This window comes from Egretta garzetta, unplaced genomic scaffold (genome assembly GCF_000687185.1).
Source record: "Egretta garzetta isolate BGI_Z169 unplaced genomic scaffold, ASM68718v1 scaffold352, whole genome shotgun sequence".
In the NCBI taxonomy this organism is placed as follows: domain Eukaryota; kingdom Metazoa; phylum Chordata; class Aves; order Pelecaniformes; family Ardeidae; genus Egretta; species Egretta garzetta.
The window spans coordinates 305397-314383 of NW_009258768.1; the positions used below are offsets into that span (position 1 = coordinate 305397).

The window sequence follows — 8987 nt, forward strand, 5'->3', positions numbered from 1 at the left end:
CTGACATCGGAGTGTGGAGGGGCTTGAGGCAGCCTAATAGGGTTATGGATTCAGGATATGGTAACGGACACCAGACCAACAGCTCTAGGGCTAAACAGTTTATGTCAAAATAACAGTACTGTAACAAATATCAATCAGTAGTACACTTACCTAGGTCAAAATGACAGTAAATCCAGTAATTCGCTAATACTGGACTAAACTCATGTCAGTAAATCCAGCTTAATCCAAAACTTATTATTGGGGTCTGCAAAGACTTGCATTGAAACCAGGGTGATGGAATCGGCCAACCATGGATGCTGCTATACTTCTTGTACTGCCCTATCCAACTGGACAATAAGTCTGGGAACATTGAGTATATGAATCAGTGTATTCTTTGATCTGTACTTTAGTAGTCTTTAGGTAATCATTAATGCAAACGAAACAATAGACAATGTGTTTCTGTCAGAAGAGGATGATGGAGTATGATTCCGTGTAGTGGACTGAGAAAACTGGCCAGGACCGCCAAGATTAAGATCCAAGTAGGTAAAAGGTAATTCCGGCAGGGGGAGATCACGACCACCGACTCACGGACCACCTACCCAAGTGATACCACCTACTCAAAGAGAACAACAGAAAAGGACAACTGAGTCTTCGCAGTAATTTACATGTGAAGCAAGCAAATTTGTACCAATCACCAAAGAGTATCATTGAATATGTATGAATAGAATAAATATGTATATACTTGATCTATATAAAATCATATGGAACAGGTGTAAGGCACGCATGTTAGGTGGAGCGATCCTCTGTGCATCCGGTGCTGTGAATAAAGAATGCCTGCCTTTTAACACTACACTGGTGTTACTGATTTCGCTGACAGCATGAGCATGGTTATTAGGCAGAAAGCAGGGTAGGGCTTCTTCAGATGAGCGACTTGACCAGCCGAGGGGCCTGGGGAATGAAAAATTTTCTGGTCAGACTGTCCCACTTTTATTGTTGAGTCATGGAAGCACTGTCTGGACTTGCTAGCCAGGCATCGCATCCCACATCTCCTCCCTTCTGTGCCGTTTCTTTCCTTTGTGTGCTCAAAAATACTGTATAGTACAATACTAACTGCACATTTCCAGCCCTTCCTTTTGTGACAGCCCTTCCTTTCATGACTCAGCAAGTGAAGGTGTGGTGGTCATGTCCTGGCTGTGAAATGCCAGGACTGATGTCTGTGCCACACACCCCCCACCAAGGGTGTCAGATGCAGAGAAGAGTTTGGTCATGGAGTCTCTTTGTCTATAGGTTTCTCTTTGGAATGGAAATATTGTGTTCTTTTCAGAAGTTGTGAAATCTCAAATGACTGAAACTGAAAAAGCAGAGATGTGGAAGGAGTCTGTACGCTAAAACTGGATGTTGCCCCAGAGAACTGATCTCTCTCCTGGTTGTACTGCAGAGTTCTGGTGGGAAGATGGGAAAGTGATGCACTAACTGCATTGTAGATGTTGTTAGTCTTGTATGTTTTGTGAGGGTTTGTGCAGAGCTCCAGCTTGCTCCCAGGCAATCCGCTGACTCACAGAAGGTCAGATCCAAAGCAGCCAGATTTAAATGGGAAGGGTTGCCCAGCCATGGCTGAGGGTGAGTGGGCAGGAGCTGCTGGCAATAAAGAGAAGTCAGTGGGCTGGATGGACAGCCAGGCTCAGGTGCTTCTGAACCTGTTGGACCTTCTGCTGTGACAGCTCAGGGCTCCCAGGCCCTGTGATGGGCATGGGAGCGGTTCCCCCTCCAGGTGTGGTACCACAGGGGCCAAGTGCCTGGGGTGAGGTAGGAAGAGCTGTTGGCTGCTGAAGGAGCTGCTAGCTGCTGCTGGCCCTGCCGTGGGTGGCCTTTCCAAGGGGATGGCTCTCTGGTCTCTGCCTTTTGTTCCCAGGAGAAGCAGCCACCTGCCACCCCCGACTCAGCCCAGGATTCCCAGCAACCCCGATTCTCTGCTGGTGCTGCCCCAAACATCGCTTCCAAGTGGAGGGCCTCTTTCTGTTAAGGCATGTGATCTGGAAAGACTCTGTAAGAATCAGTGTAACTAGCGGAAGGTTGGAAGCAGAGCAGGCATGTCTGCATCCGACACCAGGGACCCTGACTCCGCTCGCTACAAACGTAAGGACAGGTATAAATTGTCCTCAGTTTACTCAGATGAGAAAGTGAAGCTGCCTTGCTCTCACCCTCACTCACTTTCTTTCTCTTTACAGAATGCTCAGAGACTTCCATCTTTAGTCATTCCTCCTTGCTCTAAGTTTCTTTAGATTGGAATTGGATAATCTGCCAGGTTCGGGGGCGCTTTGCCAGGGCAGTTCCTAGGGATATAGTAGCTGTTTGGTGTTAAGTTAGCAACTCTTAAATTCAAAGGGCTGACTAAAATATGAATCATCTTTAGTATAATTCCTGATGTGCCAGCAACAATTTTTAAGGAACCCTGTAGCAAACTGTGTATGCTTGTACATTCATGTTCCTGTATTTTATTTTCTGTCAAATAAGACTCTGAATTTGACTCATGATTTGTGTGTCTCACTGGGAATTTGGTCCTTAAGCCTGTGCGCTTGCTACCCAGGACCTTGGAGATCCCAAATGTGTAGGCACCTGTGAGGAGATGATCCAGGCTGAGTAGGGCCCCAGACTCGCCTGGCAACAGTGAAATGGCACTGCTAGGTGGTGATTGCAGGAAGCACTGAGGAGAGGGGTGTAAACTGCTCCCTGAGAGCCCAAGTGCTCCTGAGGAACAGCTGGCCTGTGTCTTGGTGATCTCCCCTTACTTGGGACTCCAGATGAGGATACTTCCCTGGGAATTAAATGGTACCTATTAGGTAGATTATAAGAAATTTGGAATAGGAGCAGGATAGCCCTCACTCCCAGAGTATTGCAATTGTTACCTACTTAATGAGTGCCTTATCCTAATAAACTTCACTTTGTGCCTCAGAACCTTATTCTTTCAAGGGGTAGATAGCAGCAGAGTGTCTGACCGTGACAATACCATTTGAGGTAATTTCCTCACACCAGTTTCATTTTGCACTCTCTGAGTGTACATGTGGCCCTTAGTCACATGCACAAGCCCTGCCTGTAAGAGTAGTGCCTAGAGAGAGACTTGCTTTTTAATGCCATTGCACTGGGTGTTCAGGTAAAATGCTTACATGAGGAAATTCAGAAAAGTAAAGCTGAAGATACTCTCGGTTAAGTTGAGGATGCTTAGTTTATATTCTTAGGGTTTTATATGTGTATATAAATAAACTTTTATGTCTAGTTTGATTTAAAAAAATAAAAGTGGGAGCTCAAACATGGTTTTAACTTAAATTCCCACGTATAAGTGAAATGCATAGCACATTATTAGCAAAGCATACTGGCTTGAATGTGGTGCCATGTGTGGTTACCTCCAGGCTCAAGCCGGAACTTCTTTGGTCAGCTAAAAACACAGAGCAAGCTTAGGTCACTCTGTACTTAGCCAAACAGACAAGGCTAATACCTAAATGGAAAGTAGTAGTATGTTTATTAGTTAACCGGTACATGTAAATCATAGTCTTGCAAACTTGAGGCAGATGAACTACTTTTATTCACATTGCTTTCTTCACCATGCACTACTTCCTGACTATTTATGTCCCTGATGAATTTATTTATACTTGTGTGGTGTGCGGAGATTGTTGTAGGACAGCCTCAGTGCTGTCTGTGTTCTCCACCAGCTTGGCCCAGGGCAGCCATGGCACAGGAGCACAAGGATCAATTTGTAGTGGTTGATAGCTTTAATGCCTTCAGCATGCTGAATTTCATCACGGTTTGCTGGGACAGTTGATTGATTAGCATGGAAGTGGTTATGCCAGGGAAGATGATGAGCCCTTAATTCAAGTATCTGTTATCTAAAACTAATAAAACAGTGGTTCAAAATAAAGCATATCAGCCATGAGCTTTTACAGTTCAGTGTTGTTTGAAGCCCTGTACTGGGTGTGGTTGGGATGGAGTTAATTTTCTTCACAGCAGCTGTACGGTACTGGGTTTTGGATCTGTGGCTAAAACAGTGTTGGTAACTCACCAGTGTTTTGGTGATTGCTGAGCAGTGCTTGCGCAGCATCAAGGCCTCCTCTTCCCTACTCTGTCCCCCCAGCGAGTGGGGGTGAGAGTGGGCAAGAGGCTGGGAGGGGACACAGGCAGGACAGGTGACCCAGGTTGGTGAAAGGGGATATTCCATACAGTATAACTTCATGCTCACCAACAAAAACAGGTGGAGGAAGAAGGGAGGTTTTGGCTTCCAAGGTGGCTGTTGTTCAGAGAGTAGCTGGGCGTTAGTCTGCTTGTGGGAAGTGGTGAGTGATCTCCTTTGTGTTGCTTGTTTTCCCCCCCCTCGCCTCCCCTTTCCTTTCCTTGTTAAACTCTCTTTATCTTGGCCCTTGAGTTGTCTCACTTTTTGTTCTTCCAGTTTTCTCCCCTGTCCTGCTTGGTGGTGAGTGAGTGGCTGCATGAGTGCTTGCCTGCTGGCTGAGGTCAACATACTACAAGCCCTGCTACAGTGACACCAGAGGAGTCAACCTCCCATGGACCTATCCTGATAGGTAACTGGTGGGAGGCCAGCCCTGTGTTGGCTGTCACACTGGTAAATGTGAGGTTTTGCTGACCACAGTTCAAATCGGGGTACAACACTAGCTTCCTCCTTGCCAGTGGACCTGGATGAAGTAAACTTCAATGCTTTTGGAAAGCAGTGAGGTCTACTGGTGGCTGTTTCTCCAAAGTGATCAAAGGATCTTCCACAGAGTTGGATTTTATGTGCTGAATTTATACTACTAGTCTCCTGGTCCCAGTGTTACATAGGTCACCTGGTCAAATACTCCTTATTTGACATCATTCCTTTCATCTCCTGTTCCTGGTTACTTCCTTGTGGTGCTTTCGGGTTACTGATGTCACTAATCTCCAGGTGAATATTGTTTACTTCCTTCCAGTAATCATGCTTAAGGTCAGTCTGTTAGCAGGAGCCGACGTATAGCAGTGTTACCTAGCGGAGGATAGAAACCATGACTATGCAAAACATTACAGTGATAATTTTTTTTATAGTCCAAGCACTACAGTGTACAATTGCAATTAAAAAAAGTTGCACAAATACAGTAATGTATGGTTATGGTAAACTATAGTAGAGAACTATTCCGTTCATGTAGTTTATTCAAGGTTGAAGCAATTTATTGCAATCACTCAACTATATCTTCAGAAGGAAAGTTGGTAATATAACAAATAAACCACAAAATGTGATACTCAAAAAATGCTAAGCTTCTACAGCTTCTAGAAGCACCCACTGTTTCTAAACACCTTTTATCCCAGGAAGTTCTTATCTCTCTCTCTCTCTGTGACATGCATCCCTCCCTCCTTCTCCACCTTTCCCTGATGTATGGCTTACAAGCACAAGCCCCCTTCTTGCACACACTGTCTGTGGGAGACGGGGTTGCTCCAGCTTTATGCAAGCATTTGCTATTCCCTATAACCTGCTGATCCCCATGCTGGCGAGAAGGCATCCCATGAGTCTGCATGCATATAGCTGAGCTGTGGGTCCCTACTGGTTGCACCCTGCATTGTCAGTCCTCTAGCTGGGTACAGGCTCGGCTCCTTACAGCATCTGATGGAGAGGATGCTTTGTCTGGTACAGGTGGAGGTTGTGATGTTGGCAGGGTGACTTTGGGCAGTGTCATACAGGTCTTGACTACTCCAGGGTGTCTTCCTCTTGTTAAAAAGTTCATGCTGCTTTTATACTTCATTACAAATTTCACACTGCTTTTATACTTCTATTGAATCCTTTTTTGTTTTGAAAGTGTCTGAACTTCCCCAGTTACTGTTTAATCCAGGTGATGATTGTATTCTTCTTGAACACTGTCAGTTGGTGGTTGATGACCATCTTCCCTTTTGACTTGGAACAGTTTTGGGCAGATGCCTTCCAGATAAACTAGTCTTTGGCACATGCACACACATGCAGAATGCACACTTGCATTCTTACCTTACCAGGTATTGTTATCCAGCCCATTTGTCAGGGGTTGACTATAGGAGCAACCCCAGAATAAGTTCTCCCAGTCTGTTACAGTCTGCAAGATCCTTGTATTGGCTCTTAAGAGGCTATGCTCATGACATGGGGGGTCCAGGAACACCTATCCTTACGTGTTGACGTAGTCTGGAGAAGGGCGTTTGCCTCCCTAACTGTTGATTTTTCCAAGTGGTGGGAGCGTTGTGTTGTGATCCTCTGCTACTGGTCTCAGCCCACAGTTGGTGAGCTATCTTTTTGTATCCTTTAATTTCAGCAACCTGTTGCTTTCTGCAGTTGCTCACTCCATTTGAACTGGTTGTCCGTGTTCCCTGGTGAATGACAGAAAACGATTGACAGGTGAGTAGTTTACCTGACGATCATCGTGCAGGTGTCTTACCTGCTCTATTGTTGCATTTACTATTTAACCAAAATGCTGAATATGTGAATACTAAATTAGCAGTTTGGTTACTGCCAAGCTGCTTTCTGCAGAAATGGTAAATGTTTGGTCGGGGTTGGCCATTGAGTTACTGTCCAGTCTCAGCACAGTTGTTCCCACACCATGGTTCTGCGTTCTCCTGCTGCATTTATGTTAACTTTCTCTTCCAGCAACATGTAGGACAAGGGATGTAACATCATGAGTCTTTACTGCGTATCTTACTATCCTCTTGACTGGTGACAGTGAGATGATTTGGGGTGTGCTTTCTGTACCCTCTAAGAGTCAACTGTTACTGTGATCTTAGTTTGCCTCTCACAAGTCTGATACAACATTGCTGAGTCTCATACTCTCCATAAGTTTTCCCTGTTGGTGTTTTCTGGCTCCAGCGTACAGGTGTACAGACTTTAATGTTAAGTTACAGTGTTCTGTGAATGAAGTATTAAATCTTTACTGGAATGTCTTACCCAACCCAATAGATCAAAAGCCTGTAAGAATTTATTCTGTGTTTTAGGCTTCATTTATTTTCCTCTGTATGTATTTCCTAGAGGAAGGCCTTGAAGAAGAGGTAACCTGTAACAAACATTGTCAATAAAAATTGAGGTCTTTCCTATCAGAAATGAGTTTAGGTATTTTCTGTAGATTAAGGCTATTAGAAAACTGAAGGAAACATAGCTTTCCACTGTTTGGATATATTGTTCCTTTTCCCCTAGAATAGAAACCTGTAACAGTTGAACTTACTGGTCTTTATATAGATGGTCCAAATTACCCTCAAATCTCTCTGTGAGGTGAATGTGAGGTATCTCCATAGAGTGATTCAGGGACATTACAACAGAGGCCAGACACAGAGACGTGCCTAAACTATCTGGTAGAGAAGTCTAGGTGTAGGCATTTTAATTGCATGATAGATTCATTGAAGAGCTGTGCTGTTTAGCAAGGATTTTACAATTAACTACTAGTTGGCATCTTAGTCTTGTTTACATACCTCAGTCATGTTTCTGGAATGTATAAATGTCCTAAATTTCTTCAGCAGTTATCTAATTCAAGGACATGATTGTTTTATCCTTTCGTGGTTTAACACCAGCCAGCAACTATGCGCTGCCCAGCTGTTCTCGCTCTCCATCACCCACCCACCCCACACCCCCCCGCCCCCGTGGGAGGGGGGAAAGAATCTGAGAGTAAAAGTGAGAAAACTCATGGGTTGAGATGAAGACAACTTAATAGGGTAAAGCAAAAGCCACGCACACAAGGAAAGCAAAACAAGGAATTCATTCTCTGCTTCCCACTTCCAGGGCTCCATTACATGTAACAGTTACTTGGGAAGACAAAAGCCATAACTCTGAATGTCCCCTCTCTTCCTTACTCTTCTCCCAGCTTTATATGCTGAGCACGATGTCATATGCTGTGCATTACCCCTTTGGTCAGCTGTCCCAGCTGTGTCCCCTCCCAAGTTCTTGTGCACGCCCAGTGTCCTCGCTGGTGAGGTGGGGTGAGAAGCAGAAATGGCCCTGACGCTGTGTAAGCCCTGCTCAGCAGTAACGAAAACATCCCTCTGTTATCAATGCTGTTTTCAGCACGAATCCAAAACGTAGTCCCATATGAGCTACTATGAAGAAAATTATCCCAGCCAAAACCAGCACATATCCCCTGATTATTTTTCAGGAAATGCCCAGTGTAACATTAGGCATCTGAAATCTTTAGCTCGGATGCAAAAGCCTGTTCTCTAATGTAAGATTCCTATGTCACTGTAAGCATTGCTTATTGCATTTCATATGTGACTTTGTTTTCCTGTTTTCTTTTGTTATTGGTGTCCTTTGAGAGCAGAGAAAGTAAAAGAGAGAGTGAAGGAAGATAGAGCTATCTTTGAATCTTGATACAACACCTGGAAAATTTTAACTTTGTGGCTCTTACAGGCTAGATCACAGAATCACAGAATCGCAAGGGTTGGAAGGGACCTCGGGAGATCATCTAGTCCAACGCCCCTGCTAAAGCAGGCTCTCCTAGAGCATTCTACACAGGACTTCGTCCAGGCGGGCTTTGAATATCTCCAGAGAAGGAGGCTCCACAACCTCCCTGGGCAGCTTGTTCCAGTGCTCTGTCACCCTTAGAGTAAAGAAGTTTTTCCTCATATTCAACTGAAACCTCTTATGTTTCAGTTTGCACCCATTGTCCCTAGTCCTGTCGCTGGACACCACTGCAAACAGACTGCTTCCATCCTTGTGACTTCCGCCCTTAAGATATTTGTACGTGTTGATAAGGTCCCCTCTCAGTCTTTTCTTCAGGCTGAACAAGCCCAACTCTCTCAGCCTTTCCTCGTAGGAGAGGTGCTCCAGTCCCTTTATCATCCTAGTTGTTCTCCTGATCTGAATGATGCTTCTAATTCCTAAGTTTGAGATCAGGAAAGACTTAAAAAGGAGCCCATGAAAGAAAATCAGGAGTCTTGGGTGATCTGGGAGAAATGACCTGAAACATTTTGTTGAGAAATTGTCTTAACACCCTGCACAAAGCGAGATACTTGTTCTGTCCTCAGTGGGTTTGACCGTCCTGAGAGGAACT

At 44.7% G+C, this 8987-nt stretch overlaps 1 protein-coding gene across 4 annotated transcripts in view; it reads left to right on the forward strand.

Annotated features, from left to right (window-relative positions):
• The window catches only part of RESF1 (retroelement silencing factor 1), a 34061-nt gene that overhangs the window by 16350 nt on the left and 8724 nt on the right, over positions 1-8987 (forward strand). For 2 of the 4 annotated variants that reach the window (XM_035889056.1, XM_009649357.2), the window contains exon 2: positions 6273-6355. The gene's annotated coding sequence lies outside the window, so the exon portion shown is untranslated. Of the gene's footprint in view, positions 1-55; positions 2126-6272; positions 6356-8987 lie in introns of those variants that run through there. The other 2 variants (XM_035889057.1, XM_035889058.1) reach the window with 2 other exon arrangements.